The sequence below is a fragment of the Sciurus vulgaris genome, assembly GCF_902686455.1.
Source record: "Sciurus vulgaris genome assembly, chromosome: 1".
NCBI lineage: Eukaryota > Metazoa > Chordata > Mammalia > Rodentia > Sciuridae > Sciurus > Sciurus vulgaris.
In genome coordinates, this window is record NC_136461.1 from 174,721,580 (window position 1) to 174,739,660 (window position 18,081).

Here is an 18,081-nt window from a genome sequence, read left to right on the forward strand (position 1 = left end):
CCAACACAATAGTCCTGAAACAGGTAGGACTCAAGAAATCTTAGTATTGGAGGAGGCTCCAAAGGAGAGTCTAGCCTTGAACCAGGACAAGATAAGCCTAGGCAGAAAGGAACAGATCGAGAATTCCGGACTGAGAAAGAGCCAGGAGGAAGGTTTAGAACTGGGAGTGACCCTTGTTACCCATGTGCTCACCAGCATTAGGTAGCATATGGGAGTTCCCTGGCCGGTGGGGAGAGGAGAAGGACGTAAAGGGTGTCTGAGGTGGAGGATGTAACCCACTGCTGATGGAGGGATGGAGCAGGGAGGAGGAGTGTGGTGCCACAGTGTCCAGGCCCTTGTGTTTTGGCATGCATGGGGTGCCTGAGGCACTGGTACACAAAAGGGTCCAGTTTGGAGAAGAGATAACAGTGGGAGGTTCTTATAGGTAATTCAAAGCAGATATCTAGGCTTGGAACCTTCAGAGTAGATAAGACTGGACCTGGAAATGGGAGACTTCTAAAGCCACACACCAGAGAGTATAGACAAGATCTAAGCCCTAGGATAGTGAGGGATGGGTGTCAGGACAAGCTGAGGTCAGGCAACTGCAGAAGACAGAACATGACCAAGATGGAGACAGTGTGGGAAAGGGAGTCAAGCAGGAGATCTAGGAGGAGTTGGAAAAGGCCTCAGGGGGCAAGGATGGAGTGCTTACAATTTAGCTTTTGAGTAGGCAGAATTTTACTGGGGTGTATTTCCTACCGAAGGCCAAGATTCTGCGGCTATGGGCACAGCTCTGCTAAATCTAGTACTTGAGAGGTGGTCAGAGCAGGCAGAGGTCCGGTGATCAGCTCATGGGCTTGGTTTTAAGGTCAAAGTGAATTCTCAGTGAGGAAGACCAAAGTTGAAGTCTGTTCCCCAGGGGATGAGGAAAGAAAGGTTGCAGCTTTGGAGGCTCATGGGAGCCTATGACAGCAAATAGCTCTCTCTGGATGCTTAAAACAGGAAAGGGGGATCCTGTAATCTTACCAATAGTGGTCAAGATTGGCTCAGAAACCAAGTGAGACAGACAACTATAAGGTATGTGAGAAGATTCCAGGGCTAACTGGAACACCAGCTTTCTACTGGGAAGTAGGATGGATGAGGCCCTTTACGGAGAGTTTGGTCTGTGATGCTGAAGAGATGGGGTTGCAAGCCAAGAGGAAGGGAAGCTCCAATGGACTTAACTGCCCACATGATGATACTGCCTCTCATCTGACAGAGAGGCACTGCTGCTCAGGAGCTCCTGGTGTCACACGGCTCTCAGTGAGACCATCCATAATTAAGACCAGGCTTATATGGGCACTGTGACCACCATGGTTTGTATGTTACTGCCAGTTCTTTGTTCTCAACAGACCTTGGGTATGGTTATCCCTGTATCTCTAGGCCTGTATCCTCCCCTTCCTTAGCAATCCCCCTGCTAAGACTCCAACAGGCTTCAGTCAGAAAGCTGTCATCTCTTTCCTGGGATCATTTCTCAGGAAATAATCATTCTGGTGTATGATGAAATGAAACTCGTAAGGAAGATAATTTGTAACCAAGTCAGAGAGTGAAGTGTGGGGCCAACGGTAATGGCAGTCTATGCTGGGATGAGGCAGTAGGAATGGGAATGAGCATGAAGAAAAGAATCCAAGAGGCAGTATGGAAGATCAAACAGATGCCGGTGACTACACAGGAATAGCAGTACATGGGTGAGAACAAGAGATGTCACCCACGTGTTTGGATTAGCATCCCCAATCCATGAGGCCAGCCCACAGCAAGCCTTGGCCCAGTCACAACATCTTTCTAAAAATGTGGAGATGTCTCCAGGGACATCTGGCCTGGAACCCAGTGTGACTGTCCAGTTCTGTTCCACTTTTGACATATGGTGACTTCTGTGATGATGGATCAGTTCAGTGGAGGTGTCTTGATGACTTTGCATACCTAGAGTCTGAGAAGTCAGGAGTGGGAGAAGTTGAGAGACTTGAACATAAAAGTAACCACAAGTCACAGATAGGACAATTTCTCTGAGGGACAAAGTAAGATAGATAGATAGATAGAAACAGAGGCCCTTGGGGAACACCTATAATTAGTAAAATTAGGAAGAGAAAAAGGAACCTGAGGTGACAAAAAAATGGGGAATCTCTCACTATAAGACAGATGGTGAGTTCCATGAGCCACCATGGGTGTCTGGAGATGCCACCTTTGATTCTCCCATTCTCTTTCCCCTCACCCATCTCCAAGCCAAAAGTACTGATTTTACCATGGGGCATCCAACAGATGTCCAATGCTCCCCTAAATCAACTTGACTTCTCTTGCTCCTTGACAGACAGGTGGGACCAGCCTCATCTGGGGTCAGGTGGAGGATACAGGACTCTTGTCAAGGACCGTGCCCCCAGTTTGGTCCTGCTTCTTGTTAACAATATCACTAACTCAAATGTGTCTAGATGGGATCTAGACAAGCTACCCAAAGATTAATATCACAAGACTTGACATTAAGCTGTAAACTCTAAAATGTATTTGAGCTCAGGGAAGATGTTTGGCTAATGTTTGTTTTTTATTTCCCCTGGAGCTGGTACACATCAGTGAGGCCTGTATATAATGAATAAAAGTACATATGATAAATTTTAGAACAAACAAAATAAGAGCTCCGAGAATTCTAATGCAGAACTCTAATGTAGCACTTGAATGTATTTTTAAGACAGCGATGATTACTCCTTGATGAACGGATTCTACTCCATTACCTGTTCTAAGAAGCTTTGAGGAGATGGCTCCCTCTTGATTGTGTTGGTGTCACAGATTATAAAATTCTCAGTACTTTCCATTGCAAGGAAAAGGTAAGGGAATTAGGAGGAAGAGGAGTGGGGTCCATGGTAGGGCAGTTTGCTCTCCACCTTTTTCTATTGCCGGATGAGAGGGGGCTGTATTTCTCCAGCCCCTCCTGCAGTTAAAGGTGGCCACAAGACTGAATTCCAGCCAATGGCGTGTGAGGAGCCTTTGAGACAGCAGCATGCCTCTTTCATTTTCTTGTTCCCCTACCACTGGCTTGGGAGATGATTGCCATTGCCAAAGGACCTGGGTCGCTGAATCACCATCCCTGTGAAACCACCAGCGGACCTGAAACATCCATCCCGAGATATTATGTGATCTGGAAATATACTTCTGTAATTAAGTCAATGCATCTTGGGGTCTCTTTGATAGTAGTTCAGTTTATTGTAACCCAAGCAGAGCCAGCTCAGCATGTCCATCACAGGAATTCTGGAAGGGGAGAGAGGTGTGCAGAAGCCTTGCCTCTCTTGAGAGCTCACTCTTGGGACCCTGGGAGGAAAGAGGATGCTGGAACTCAGTGGTCAACATTCAGAACACCAGAATTAGGACCCCTGAACAAAGCAGGGAGGGATGGGCTTGTCCCTCACCCAAGGTGAGTAGGAGGTCTTCCTGAGTAGGGTTCTTCTCAGGCCACACTTAAGTGACAGGAGAGATGTGGAGTGTGATGTATCACTCAAAATGCTGTCTGGAAATTTGGGTCTGTTTCTTCAGTGGAGAATTGAGAGGTTGATCAAACCAACCCGCCTACCACAACAGGCTTCCTGTGGGGAGTTGGGTGAGAATGGAAACTCCAGAGAGGGGCCGATAGCGCCCAGAGCAGTGGGGGCCAGCGCCCAAGATACCAGGGGCTCCCAGGGAAATGGTGAGACGGGTTGGGGCAGGGCTGAGGTGACTTGGGACCAGTGGGTGTGAATGTAGAGTCCCTCAGTGTGTAGGAAGTAGTGAGGCCCCAAGAGACAGGATGTTAAGGACCTTGGTGACTGTGACAGGCTTAACTCAGAGCTCATGAGAAAGACCCAGAATCCCAGGGACCAAAACTCATGCCCTTTATTGTCTCCTCCAGGACTCTGTGACCTGGGGGAGAAACAACTATTTTTAAATACATATGAAATCAGTATGTTAATGGAATTCCAATGATGCTCATGGGTTCACACCTGCAAAGATTAAGATCTGTGGAAAGACATTGTCAAGCTAAAGGGAAGGGGTGTGGAGCACACACCTGTGGTCTCAGTTACTTAGGAGGCTGAGGAAGGAGGACCACGGGAGACCAGTGTGGGCAACGGTGAGGCTCTTCTCACAACAAACAAACAAAAACCACAAGATACTTTTCTATAAAGCATACACAAGACAAATAAGGCTTGTTTCCCTGTGAATAAAACATGAATATGATTTTCCAAATTCGAGGTATGGATGTTGAGAAGAGGAGAAAGCAACTTGGTTAAAAAAAAAAAAAAAAAAGCAGCATCTGGGGAATATAAAGAAATGAAACATATTAAAATTCAAGAAACTAATAATGTATGTACAATGCGTTTGTATTCCAGAATTATTCCCAAATTTTACTTTCAAATTTTATTGACATTCTAAAGTATTTAGCTTGATATAAATGAGATCTTTGTGTACGCTCAGCAGGAATGGAATTTTAACTGGTAATAAAATGCCACGCAAGCACTCCCCTGTCTTGGAGAAGATGTGAACCAGGTGGTTTGTGTACACTCCCAGCCTGTTGGGTCTGTCTGAGGGCAGATGCCGCTGCAGCCGGGAGCAGGGAAGGACAGGGAGGCCGAGAGGAAGGATAGGAAGGGATGCTGAACTGGTAGACCTCTGCCCTTAGGAAGTCACAATACAACACCAACCATCCTGAGTAAAATTAAGTTTAAAATTCTATTTGCAAAGTTAAACACTGTCGTCATACAACCCAGCAATTGTCCTCTTGGTATTTAACCCAATAAACTGGCACATTGAGAAATCTGAACTTCCACACAAAAGCCTGCACACAAGGCTTCTGGCACCTTTATTCGTAACTGCCAAACCTTGAAGCAATCAAGATGTTCTGTAGGTAAATGGATAAACAAATTGAGGCCCATCCAGACAATGGAAATTATTCTATAATAAAAAGAAATGAACTATCAAACCACAAAAAGATCTTACCCACAAATCTTCTGGTGGTGGAAGCAGGCTACGTACATACCCAACTCTATGACGTTCTGGAAAAGGCAAAACTACACAGGCAGTGAAAAGATTGGTTGGCGATTGCTGAGGTCAGAAAGGAGGAAGGATGAACAGGTGGCGTACAAAAGATTTTTAGGGTTGTGAAACTATTCTGTGCAAAATCATGATAGATAAATATCATTACATATTTATCAAAACCCTTAGAATGTGCCACCCCAAGAGTCAAACTCAAGGTAAGCCATGGACTGTGGTCCACAGTGATGCATCACTGTTGGTTCATCAATTGTAACAATCGTGCCACATAAAGACACATTAAGTCATTCCCATTATTTCATTTGGGCTAAGGGGAGCATGAACATAAATCTGAGCTGGCTGGCAGAGGCCCAGGGGCAAGACGGTGGGAAGCCAGACCCAGATTTCTCACCTGCCAGGAAGCCAGGCAGGTTTGCATTCTGGAGCTTGGCCAGTTTAGCTGCCTGAGTTCAGAAGAGGATCCTCAGTCCCCAGGTCCAGGCAGGAGACAAGTGACAAGATGCAGAATTAGTGCAGGACATAGGAAGGAGCAATAGTGTAGCTCACAGGCTGTGGGAGCGGCAGGTCCAGGTTCAAGGCCCAGGTCACCCTTATTCATCTGTGAAACAGGCAATACTAGTACTTACTTCCCAGGAGGTTCTTGGAGGAAATAAATGAGATGTTAGTTACAAAGCTCTGAGTTTAATGCCTGGCACATTGAGCAAGTTTAATCAATGTTACCAAATTATTCTTACTATAATCCCTTCCTAATTAATTTTGGAGAGGGCACTGGGGATTGAACTGAATGGTGCTTAACCCCTCAGCCACATCCGCAGCCATTATTATTATTATTATTATTATTATTATTATTATTTTGAGACAGGGTCTTGAAAAGTTGCTTAGGGCCCCACTAAGTTGCTGAAGCTGTTACCAAACTTGTGATCCTCCTGCCTCAGCCTCCTGAGTTGCTGGTGTTACAGGCATGTGCCAACACACTCAGCCTAATAAATTCTTTTTTCTTTTTTTTTTTTTAACATTTTTAGATGTAAATGGACACAATACCTTTATTTATTTATTTTTATGTGATGCTGAGAATCAAACTCAGTGCTTCACATGTGCTAAGAGAGATCTACCACTGAGCCACAACCCCAGCCCTAATAGATTCTTGATAAGGAATAAATCAAAGGGGAGAAAATATATAAAAATATTTTATATATTTTAAGAGATAGGGCATAGTTTACAGGTAAGGAATGGTAGCTTTATGATCTCAGTGCTGTGTTACACTGTGCATAGTCATGACACAGCAAGGGAAAGGTATAGATGCCTAAATAACCCAAGGATGATTTCTGTTGGGTTCTATTCACAAAGGGCGTAGTTCTAAAATAAATAAATACACTTGTGGATAAAACGGTTCCCAGCGAATCCCATTTGGGTTTGGATTCTGTCACATGGCTTTGATGGGGCAGCAATCACTTAAGTGACATATCTGCAGTCAGTGTTCTGCAGCAATCATTCCCCGCCCCCCGCCAAGGAGCATCTTTCTATGATGACATAGCTGTGTAGTTGGGTACGGCTGGTACCTTGGTGGCCGCAGAAGAGAGATGGCTGCCTTTAATACTCACAACAGGGGCCCAGCAGGCTGTCACAGCACAAGCAGGGGATTGCAGGCCTCCCTGGGTGACCAGCTGTCCTGGCCTTAGCAGATCTGGACTCCAGCAGGCTCTCCCTGGGGGCAGAGATGACCTGGAATCTCTGGGCAGCTTAGCCTGATGTCCTTGATATCTCAAGGCTTTGCATTGTGGGAAGCAGAACTAGGGGTGGCTGAGTTTCAACTCTTCCCGTAGGGAGGGCTACTTCTGAGTGCTCTGGGAAGAATCTTTTGTAAAACACTGGTCCAAGGAGTGATAAGAGATGGAAAATCACATCAGGCCCCTGATTCAGAACTTGTCCAAGGCTATGTGCACAACGAATGTCACTGGGCTATTCCTTCCAGAAGTTCAAGGGACCCCACAGAATGTGTTAGTAGCTACATATTCCTGTGGCCTGTTTTGTAAACAGGTGCTCAGTGACTGGGCCAGTAGGTATTTGGTGCTAATGTTGCTGCGCTGAAGATTTGCAGTGTTCATGGAGAAAACAGCTTCTGCCCCTAGGTCACATAGGGATGTACTATGATTCATGTTGGGCAGGTGAGACCAAGGTTCCATCCCATCCCCAGCACTTTTGTGACTTTCTAGTGAGAAAAGGAGGCAAGAAATGGAGATGACCCATTGCGAAGCTTAGGGAGAACAAGACCCAGGTCTGTTTTGACCCATCGCCTCCTCGGAATGTCCTTCCCCTGGAGCCAGGCTAGGAGGAACTGTATAAGAGAGGCTCCACTTGACAGGTTGGTGGTGTTTACAAATTGCCAGGTGCCCCACACCTCTGCAGGAGAGATTGGCAGAGCTGGTATTCAGCAGGGAGAGTCTGGTACTGGCTGGCATCCTTTTGATAGGTCAGTGCTGTGGCTGGTTATTAATTACTTTCATTATCATCTCTGGGTGTGAGCACTGGTCCCTGATTGATGGATTAAAGGGTAACAGACTTGCCTGAGATTTCACAGCCTTGCTGTGGCAGAGCCTTGAATTCAAAGCCAGACCTTTCCTGCAGTCTGAACCCCCATGGCATCTGGAACTTATCTTGGCAGGACCAACCAGTGAGCACAACTCTGGCACAGATGACCTGAGGAGGAGTCAGTACCTGGGTGAGTGGGCCACTTCCTTGCACAGAAATGGGCCTCTTGTGCCCCCACACTCCTACTGGAGTGGGGCAGTGAGCTTGGTTGGGGATGGGAGCTTCCTGTCCTCTGCAGGAGTCCAAAGGGGTAGGGACACCGCTCTTCAACAAGAAAAGACCACGTGGCAGAGCTAAGGAGGGAAAGAGATCCTACTGGGAAGGAGGAAATCAAGAGAAATGAGGCAAGAGGGACATTGGCTCCAGAGCTTATTCCCTGGGAAGAAAAAGTCAACTCTGTGAATCATCTTCTTCCGTGGTCCTGAGGTTGGGATTACCTGCCACATTCCTCCATGCACTTATTTAAGCACAGAGTGCTCTGATGTCCACTTTACAGATGAGGAACTGAGTCCGAGAGAAGCAAAGGATTCACTGCCTGTGAGTGGCAAGACTGGAACACAAACCAGCTCTGATGGCATCAAGTCCTGATGTGTGTAACCAGTTGTCCCTACTGGCCCACTTTTAGGAATTTCAAAAACAGAAAAAGGGTGCTGCCTCTTTCATAAAAATGTAACATTCATGTAGATACATTTCCTTGCTACAAACAAGGAAGAACAGGGAACGTTTGTGCATTTATTCCACAGATTTATTAAGCCTCTCTATGGTTCAAGCAGGTGCTTGGCACATAATGGTCAAAGAACTCAACAGAGGTCTTTGGGTGGGGTGGGGGCAGCAGGAGTCAGTGGGAGGCTGATTCACAATCGTGGGAATTTCTTGTGACCCAGACACTGTGCTCAGTGCTAAATGATCATATCATTTAACTCTCCCATAAGTCCTCAGGGTACATAGTCCTATCATCTCCATGTTACAGATGGAGAATTGAAGACTTGGAGAAGTAGATATTTTCCCCAGAGCCTCACAGCCAGGACACAGTGGAGCTGGGATTTGAGCTTAATTGCCTTGTGCTTTTATTTTTCTGCCTTCCCTTTCACATGTCATATTAACCCCCAAGGCTGCAAAGTAATATTACCAGCTCCATTAACTGACCAAGGAGCCCAGGCTGAGAGGGCACGGTGGCTTGGCCACGTCTCTCTAGACTAGAATGGGGATTGATCCCAGGCACGCCCATGCCAAGTCTAGGGTGAGCTTGTTACTCTACTGCACCTCTCTGTACACAAGCTTCAGCCAGGAACTGGTGGGTAGGCTCATTCCTGCACTAATGTCATCCAATTTGGGTGGCTGAAGACTTGGGCTAATATCTGGAGAACTGGGATCCAAACATTTCCTGAAGCATTCCAGGAAGCCAGGTGCAGAGCATAGCCTAGAGGAAGTAGGCAGGGCTGGGGCAGACAGGGACGTCCTGGACCTGGGAGGCCACCCTTGGAGGCATCTGTGCTGTTCACCTGTACGCCACAGCAATGCACCGTGCGACTATTACTGCTTCTCTGTGAGAAGGAAGCGGCTGCTGATTCACAGTGAAAGGAAACAGCCTCTGTTTTGAAACTTCCTGTTTGTCTGTATCTGCAAAGATATCTGTGTTATGCAGATACCTCTGTTCCCCCAAGATGCACACACACACTGCATGGCCCTGTGCAGTTGGTCTTCTGTGTAAATGGAAATAGGATCCCACTCACACCAGTGGCTGGGGCACTGGGGAACCTGGTCATGGGAACTTCTTTCATTGAAATAGCAAAATTTGTATTTGGCTCAAAGAGCTTAGCTGATGTCCCTTCCAGGTGAGTCCTTGCTTCCTGGCTGCTGACCCAGGGCAGGTTTGGTTTCCACCCAGCAAATTCCAGATGTATGAGGGGGTCTCTTCCAGGCTCCAATCTACTCCAAACCTGGAATTCCATTTCCTCCTGGCTCAGTCCTTTCCCTGGCTGCTGCCCACAGCTCCCAGGCCAAAAGACAGGAGAGGCAATGACAGACATAGACCATTTCCTGTTGCTCCCTGTGACCTTTTTGTAGGGCTTTCTTTCCTTCTTTCAAATTAAGTTCAAGTCTGAGATCAAGACGGCCACTTGCTGAGCTGGTCTGAGCTACCACAGGGTGGTGACCCCTGGCACAGGACTGAGAGCCAGCTCACACCTCTGACGATGACTGACTGTGCTGGGAAGCTTTCTAAAAAGCTGAATACAAGCTTCGATTTTAATAGGTGAAAGTGAAAGCAACATGTGACTTCTAAAAAATTCTCATCAGTTCAAAAGACTTGTTCTCTGTGATGAGTTAAGTGGCACCCCTGCAATAGCTGAATGCTTTTCTCACAATCAGAGTTGCCTGAATTAGGGGAAATTGACATAAGTTGCTTCAAGAGACAATTTTGTTAGCCAGGTTTGTTTTTTGTTCCCCAGAATGGGGCCCAGGACTGGGACCATACATGGGAGGTGTCAAGATGACCATATCTGATTGAGACCCTCACTACCCTTTCTGATAGAGCCTCCCTCACAACAGGGCAGGTGGCACCTGAAGGATCTTTGGGGTATTCCTAGAATCTGTTCTTGTAGAAAGGTCTGTGAGGGACAGGGGGGAGAAATAGAGAAGATTTCTCCAAACAAGGTTCTCTCCATTCCTGTTTTTAGCAACTGAAGCTGTCTCAGTTTTAGTTTCTCTGTCCACCCACGAACTTGACCCATGGTCTCCTGGCCAGTTAGGCTCTGTGGATATAAGGCATAAGCCTTGCACTTCTGCTGTCTGAAGACCTGAAACAACCCCACAGAAAAACAGAACCAAATGAACCAATGCATACCCCCCACCCCTGTGAAGATGGAGGTCCAATCCATGTGGCCACTGACCACTTCATGTGCCCTGCTGAGTTGGTGCCATGCCAGTATGGTAGAGACTGTCACACCAACAGCTGACGTTTGTGGAGGACCTACTTTGTACCAGGCATCCACGGGGTGCTTTGCAAAGGGGGCTTCATGTAATCCTCCCAGGAGCCTCTCAGCAGGCATGGTACCCTCTTTTATCCACAGGTACAGGGAAGCCCAGGCCTGTGGCTGAGGCACACAGTGGCAGGGGGATCTGAGTGCACAGTGCACCTTCTGCTTGCTTCCAGGCCTGTGCTTGTGACCACCGTTCTGTAGGAATGTAACACGTGCCTTCCACCCAGTAGGAACTGAAAGGCCAGAAGGTGAAACATGCAGCCCCAAGTGCTGACATAAGGACACAGAGGTTGAAGAGCCCAAGGGAAAAATCAGACCCGAAAGGAGACAAGCTGGGTGCAGTGGTGCACTCTGTAATCCCAGCTATTTGGGAAGCTAAGGGGAGAGAATGGCAATTTCAAGGTCAGCCTTGGCAACTTAGTGAGACCCCATTTCAAAATAAAAAATAAAAAGGGCTGGGAATGTAACTCAGTGGCAGAATGCCCCTGGACTCTACCCCTAGAACTGCAAAGACTGAAAAAAAATAAATAAATAAAGGAGACAGAGCCAGGGAGACTTTCTGGAGGAGGCGGAAGTGGGAGGATAGACAGGATGGATTGGAATATAACTGGAGAACCGGGAAAGCAAAGTAAGTAGGAAAAGCAAGAATGTGGCAGACCTGGAGGAGGCTGAACTCAGTTCTGTGGCCTGTGGTGTTTGGTAGAGGGACTCTTTGGGGCCCTGGGATTGGGAACAGAGCTTTGGAGTATCTATTTCCTGGTTTCAGGGTTCCTGGGAAGGCCTGGTGCTCTGGGAAGTTCTCCCTGCTCATTCTGGCCTTCCAGCTTTTTGGGGGACAGCTGGTGTTTGGTAACTGGTTGCCTGGGTGGGGACAATAGTTACTTGGACAGTTTCCAACCTCAGGGACAGGTGTCCATGCTGACTGTCAGTGCCCTTGCTGTACTGGTTGTTAACTATTTGCATGTCACCCTGGGGCCACTGACATGCACCCCAGGTCTCTAGGTAGCTGAACTGACTGGGTTGAGTGGAATAGGGGGTGCTGCAGATGAGAGAGGGAGCAGCCATGCAGGGGCCACAGGCACCTGCTCCTCTCTGAGCCCCGTGGAGTGGTGGGGAGGCCCTGGCAGTAGAGGGTGAGGGCCAAAGAGGTTTGGACAAAATATGGTCCAGAGGTGGGGTGGCACGTTCCTCCCCTTTGCAGGGGTCTCCCTGCAAAGGCTCCTCCGAGCTTCTCAGGGTCCAACCTTGTACAACAATAGGCCTTCCCCCATGGTGCCTGTCCACAGGGAGAATTCACTGTAGGGGAGAGAGATTGAGCTCCCCTCAAAACACAGTATGTGCTGGGCTGTGAATTGTAGTTCAGTGGTAGAGAGCCTGTCTAGCCTGTGTGAGGGCCTGGGTTTGATCACCAGTACCAAAAAGTAAAAACAAAAAATTTTTTAAAAAGGAAGATCAGAGAAGTCTTCTATGGTCTACTTCAAGGAGAAGGGTAGGAGGTTCAGAGGGACCTTCTGTTTCTGCTCTTTTATTATATGCTGAGGTGCTGTATCTTGGGATAGTGGGTCCTGAACCCAAAATGGAAAATTATTAAGAAGAACCTTTAGGGGTAAGGGGAACTCTGACTAAACCAACCAGACAGGGTGCTTGCTGAAGGCAGGCCAGAGATCAGACATCACCTGGAGGATATGGGGCAGACTGAGGGTGGGGTTCTTGTTAAACTGAGGTGTAGGATTCTTGCTAAAATTGGATGAGGCAGACAGACAGCACCACAGCCTGAACCTCAGGCCTCACTGGAAAATAATCCAGGGACACTGAGCAGAATTTGGTTAATGAGAAAGTTTTGTCATGAGCACAGGACCTAGTATCTTGGAAGTGGTCAGCAAATTTATGTGAAATGAGACCATGAACCTGGGAGGTGGCACATAACCATGGAGGCACGTGGGAGATGTCCCTTTGGAGCCTCCTGGAAAATGACAGGGACACTCTGAAGGGAGCGAGGGCCTTTCTTGCCATAAAATCTCTCTGATGTGTGGACTGACATCTCTCCTGCTCTCCTAGCAGGATATGGGACATCTGAGAAGCAAGAATACCTTACAAAAAGTTCTTGCAGACCCTGGAGTTGCTTCTATTTTTTTTTTTTTTTTTTTTAATTGCAAACATACTGGCCATCTCTGGATACAGGAATGTTAAGTGCTGATAAGGAAAAAAAAGATAAAAGTCTTGCCACCCTCCAGGACCAGGAATTTCCTCATTCTGGAGGTCTGGCTTCCCTGTCTTAGAGATTGCCAGTTGCCTACCTTATGCTCAATTTTCCTTTCTGCTTCACCAAAAGAACCTGATTTTTGGAGAGTCGGGGTGGCAAATACGTCTCGTTGAAGGACTGTTTCCCAATTCTATTAAAAACAAGGACACCAATGAGGTATAAATGCAAGTTGGTGGTGAGGAGAGTCCTAAAAGCTTTTTAAAGGAATCTGGGAAATTGGTCTTCACCGTTCTCACCCCCTTTGTGCCCCTGGAACCTAATGTAATGGTTGGAGCTCTAACAACCATATTGGACCACAGGCAACCTTGAAAAAAAGAAACCACAAACTAAAACATTGATTCTCAACCTTTAATGTTGAGGGGGAAAAAAGCAGCCCCTGATATCTAGGAACTGACCTGACCCTTTCAGTTAGGGTTTAGTCTTCTTAGAAGCTGGCCTAGCTGTTCTGTAGAACATAAACAACCTCACAGAACACCAACATCAGACAAGGTGACTGCGACTTTGATGAAGGAAGCCAAAGCAGACAACTTTATAACGTTGTCTAGACAAAACCCACAAGACTACTAAGCATCCCCCTTTCTGGTTAATATGAATGACTGCTGATGTTTTATCAACTGTAGCCGTAATCCGATCTGTCCTCAGTGTAGGTAAAATTTACTAAGATACACAGTCTTGGGATTGTCCTGACAGCAGCCCACCCAAGCAAACCCTTGCTTCCCTGGACCCTCCCCAAACTGATCTAAGCAAAGCCCAATCTTTCAAATCCTTCCAAACACCCTTTCATGGAAAGGGCCATGGCTTGCCGTGCTCTGCAATCTCCCTCACCCCAGTGAGTAAGAGAGCAACTGTTCAACTACAGAGTGTGAATAAGTGACCAGGGATCTGTTAACGGCAGAGCAGGTTCTGCAGGTTTGGAGTCCAAGACCCATGCCCTGCCACTGGGACTCCACTTCACTCTGAGGAGCAAGGCAGTCTGGGATGGTGCATTAGCTAGTGCCTGACCTTGGCCCCGGGGCCACTGCATGAACCTTGTACTGCTTCATTTAAGCTGCTGCTTTGGGGGCAGATTCATGGTCCCAGCCACAGTTGCTGATGATGGGGCCCATGGTGGCCAGGTGTTTATGCGCTGGCCTGAACCAGGTTTGGAGTCATTGACCGAATCTGGAATGTTTGAGATGAGACTGTGAGGAGTCAGACACCACGTCATTTCACCTCAGAGACTGAAAACTGTCCAATGATCCATGTTGGGCCCACGTGGGGCTCGAGGACCAGTGACCTCAGAGGCTCCGTTTCCCTCCATCCACAGCTCGTGGTGCCTCCTCACCCTTGCCTCTGCTGATCCTTTTGCAGGGAGGCCCTTTCACCTGGCCTCATCTGACTCTGCTACGCAGGGCCTCCCCAGGCCCACAGGCGGTCAGTGCCTCTCCTCTGCCCTCCCAGGGTGCCCTGTGCCTCCCTCTGCCTGGCACTTTGCAGGCTGGGTGGCATTTATTTATGTATTTTGTGTTCATAGTCCCACTGGTCCTAGAAGATAGGAGCTGTGGTTTATTTTATTCATCATTATGTCCCATGGCAGAGACCCTAACACTCCATACACATGAAGTGGAACTGAAGACCCCACCTCACTCCAAAGCCTGCTCCTCTACCTCTAACAGGAAAAGGAAGGGTCACCTCCCTTCCACATACAGGTGACTTAGGTGGGGACACCGAGGGCTAAGCGTGAGCTGTGGCTCATAGCCCCTTTGGAAACTTGGCCCCCAAGAAATACGTAGGCTTCTGGAAAACCACAGGGGCACCAAGTGACTATTCAATAGAAAGTGACACCTCACCTGGGCTTTTCAAACTTGAAGAACTCCCTGAATAGCAAATGCCTTCCCTCCCTCGGGGCTGGCCAGGTGGCTGTGCTGGGAGCTTCTCAGAAGGACAACTTGTTAGAAACTCAGACTCCGGATCTCTGGTGGTGGGGCCCAGGCATCTGTATGAAGCTGACCGTCACAAAGGCCAGGTTGCTGGAAACCGTGTCAGAGTGGGTGAGCGCGCCCACCTAAGTGTGTTTACATCATTTGGGGTGATTTACTCAGTTTACTTAGTTTCTATCTCATAACAGCTCTACTGCCCCTAAGGGAAGCCACTGAGAACAGAGACTTTGAAAAACCACAGAAAGAGAGAAGTGCCAATGACAATACCATATGGTGATGACCAGGATGGTGAGGATGGTAATAGCAGTCTGTGTTGGAGGTATGGGGGCTATGATCATGTAAGAGCATGCGGGGGAACATTTGTAGGAAAATAAACGAAAATGCCCACAAGAACTGGGTATAAGTGACTTATCCCTCTTCTCTAATTTAAAAATAAATATTTGTGTGACTTGTATAATAGAAAAATGTATGTAGTCAATTTTTTAAAAAATGCATTTTTATTTTACAATAAAATTAGGGGACAAAGAGGTTGTGGGTTTGGAGGGCTCAGTAGCCTCATGGGCACCCCAAAGGTGGACAGCATTAGCTTTTCTCAAACAATGTTGGGGGACAGGCTGGCATGGGAGGTGGCAATGCCATCAGGGTGTTTGTTGGAACAATTCTAGTGCAAGAGACAAAAACCAAATTCAAACTGGAGAGAGAGACAGGAAGGGGGGAAGGTGTGGAGGGAGAAAAGGGATTGCCAGAAGCCAAAATTACAACAAAGTTGGTCAAATAATCAAATTAGTTTTTATTTGTAATTCATGAATTGGGGCAGCATTTCCACCAAAAATTTGGAAAACATGCTCTGATGAAATGAGCAGAGGAAGATTGGCTTCCTAGGCAGGAGAGGGCTGAAGAAGCAGAAACGGAACGAAAAGTAAATTGGTTGCGTGAGGTTACTTCAGGGTACCTTCCTTATAAGGGTTAAAGCAGAGGGGACTTCCTTATCGCGTCAGCTAAAACTGGCCTGACTGCTGATTTGGATTATTATTTCTCTTTCCTGATTTCTCAGAAGGTTAGATAAACAATGTAGTTTCAGTTTGGTGATGTGGGACATTAGCCTGAGGGACTCCATTTTGGTTTGGTCTATTGGGACTGGGGCAGGGGTCAGGTCAAATCAGTGTCCTCCTATAAATGTTATTTAAAAGACGAAAGAAGGATGGGAGGAAGGAAGGGAGGGAGGGAGGGAGAGGAATTTCCTTGCAATCAAAACAGCCAGCTGGGCTCTGGAGCTTTCGAGACTGCATCTCTTCACTTCCTCAGAATCATCTCAAGCTCAGACAGGCCCTGCCCTACACTCCATCTAACTGTGCCTACTGAAGGCCAGGCCTGGGGCAGGTGACCCTCCTCTACTGGAAGGATGTGAGCAGGAAGGTCAGAAGAGCTGCTTCCCCAAAGGAAAACTGGAGTGCTGTTGTTGGTGACAGGAGATACTGGACAGAAAAAAACAAAAACAAAAATAAAAACAAAAAAACTGCTCTAATTAATCAGGTATTGGTGTTTGGCAGATTCATTCCTAGAACATTTTTCAGATTTGGTCCCAGAGTTTGGAAGAGACCTGGAGTCTTCGGCTTCCAAGAGAAAAGCCACCTGGGAAGCCTGTGGGGAGGGGGAATCCTTCCTCACCAAGGTCAACACTGTGTGCACTGTTCTCTAGAGGAAGTGGGAATTTCCACGTGGTAAGTTCCTTTCCCTGCACAATGAATTACTATCTTGATGAGAAACCCGTGGGCAGATGGTTGAGAAGAGAGAGATCTTCTCTGAAGGAAGGGGGATTCACCATCTTCCTTTCAGTGGTGACGGTTTCTCAGGTGTCAAGGGAGGCTGTGGATCGATTCACATACAAACATACACTTTTTGCATAGACACCATACTGCTAGCCTCTGCAAAATACAATCTGGAGATCATTTCTGCCATGCAAGATACGTCTCCTTTGTTACAACCACTCTCTCCACCACCCCCACACCTGTGTGTGGGGGTGCCAGGAGTTCCCCAGTTGGAGGCCAGATAAGGGGTTTCTGTGGTAGGGCTTGGGGAGGGTGTGTGGCGCAGGAGTGGTAAGCCCACTGCAGAGGTCCAAGTCCCAGCTAACCTCCGACCCGGGTCTCTCTCTTGAGCTCTCGGACACCACTGACTTTCTAACCTGGGCATATAAAATCATTAGCATGTACTCCCCCTGCCCTGGGTGCTCAGGTTTCTCTCTCTCTCCCTTGGACCCCCAAGTCAGGACTAGGACCTTGGCCATTGTCCTCAGAGTTCCCGGTCTCCCCACAAAGGATGGAAGAAACACTGGGTTTGCTCTTCTGGATTCTGAGTTGGATCCAAGTAACTTCATCTGCTACTTTCGTCCTTTGAAACCTTCCCCAAGGACCGTCATCCCCCCTTCCAGTCCCTGTTAGAGGGTCCCAGCTGCCCCTGATCCCCATGATGGATATCCAGCCCTTTCCCACCCAAAGGGAAACATGGGCTCTTCCTGAGCCCTGGAATTCCCCATTCTGTACCCAGCTCTTGTGGCTGAGGGGCTGAGAGGTGTGACGTGAGGGCTAGGAGAGGGGAGTCCCCTGCCACCAAGTACCAAGGGCTTCTGCCAGACAACCAGACCTAAGCCCTGGTTCCATGGGGTCCTCTATGAAACCTCTGCCCCTGACCCCCACAGACTTCTGACTTCCTGTAAGGCCCAAGGAAACAGAGCCATGGGGAAAGGGAATTTTTACAAAACAGAAGGAAAAGTCTGTGAAAAAAATTCAACACTAGATGAAGACACAAACTCCATGATTTACTCTCCGATCATTTCTATCAATACATAATGCATATATAATATTATATAATACATATGTAAATACATATTTGTGAACATTCCATTCAGTTCACTCATTTTTCCTTGAAGCACTTTCTTTGACTTCTAGAAACCAATAGTCTCTTGGTTTTTCTTAAACTTCTGATTACTCTTCCTCAGTCTTCCTGGTTCATTCCTGTTACCTTTTTAACCCCTTTTAGAGCACCATGGGATCCTCTATATTCACTCAGGTGATCTTACCCAGTCCCAGGGCTCTAAATTCCATTGATACATATGCTAGGAACTTCCAGTGTGACAGAGAATTTCTATCTCCAGCCCAAATCTCTCCCCCAAACCAAGACTCATAATTCCAACAATCTAGTTGCCATTTCTTTTTGGATGTTGAACAGATATTGCAAACTCAATATATTCAAAACCAAACTTCTGATCTACCACATATTAGTTATCATTTCATTGCTATGACAA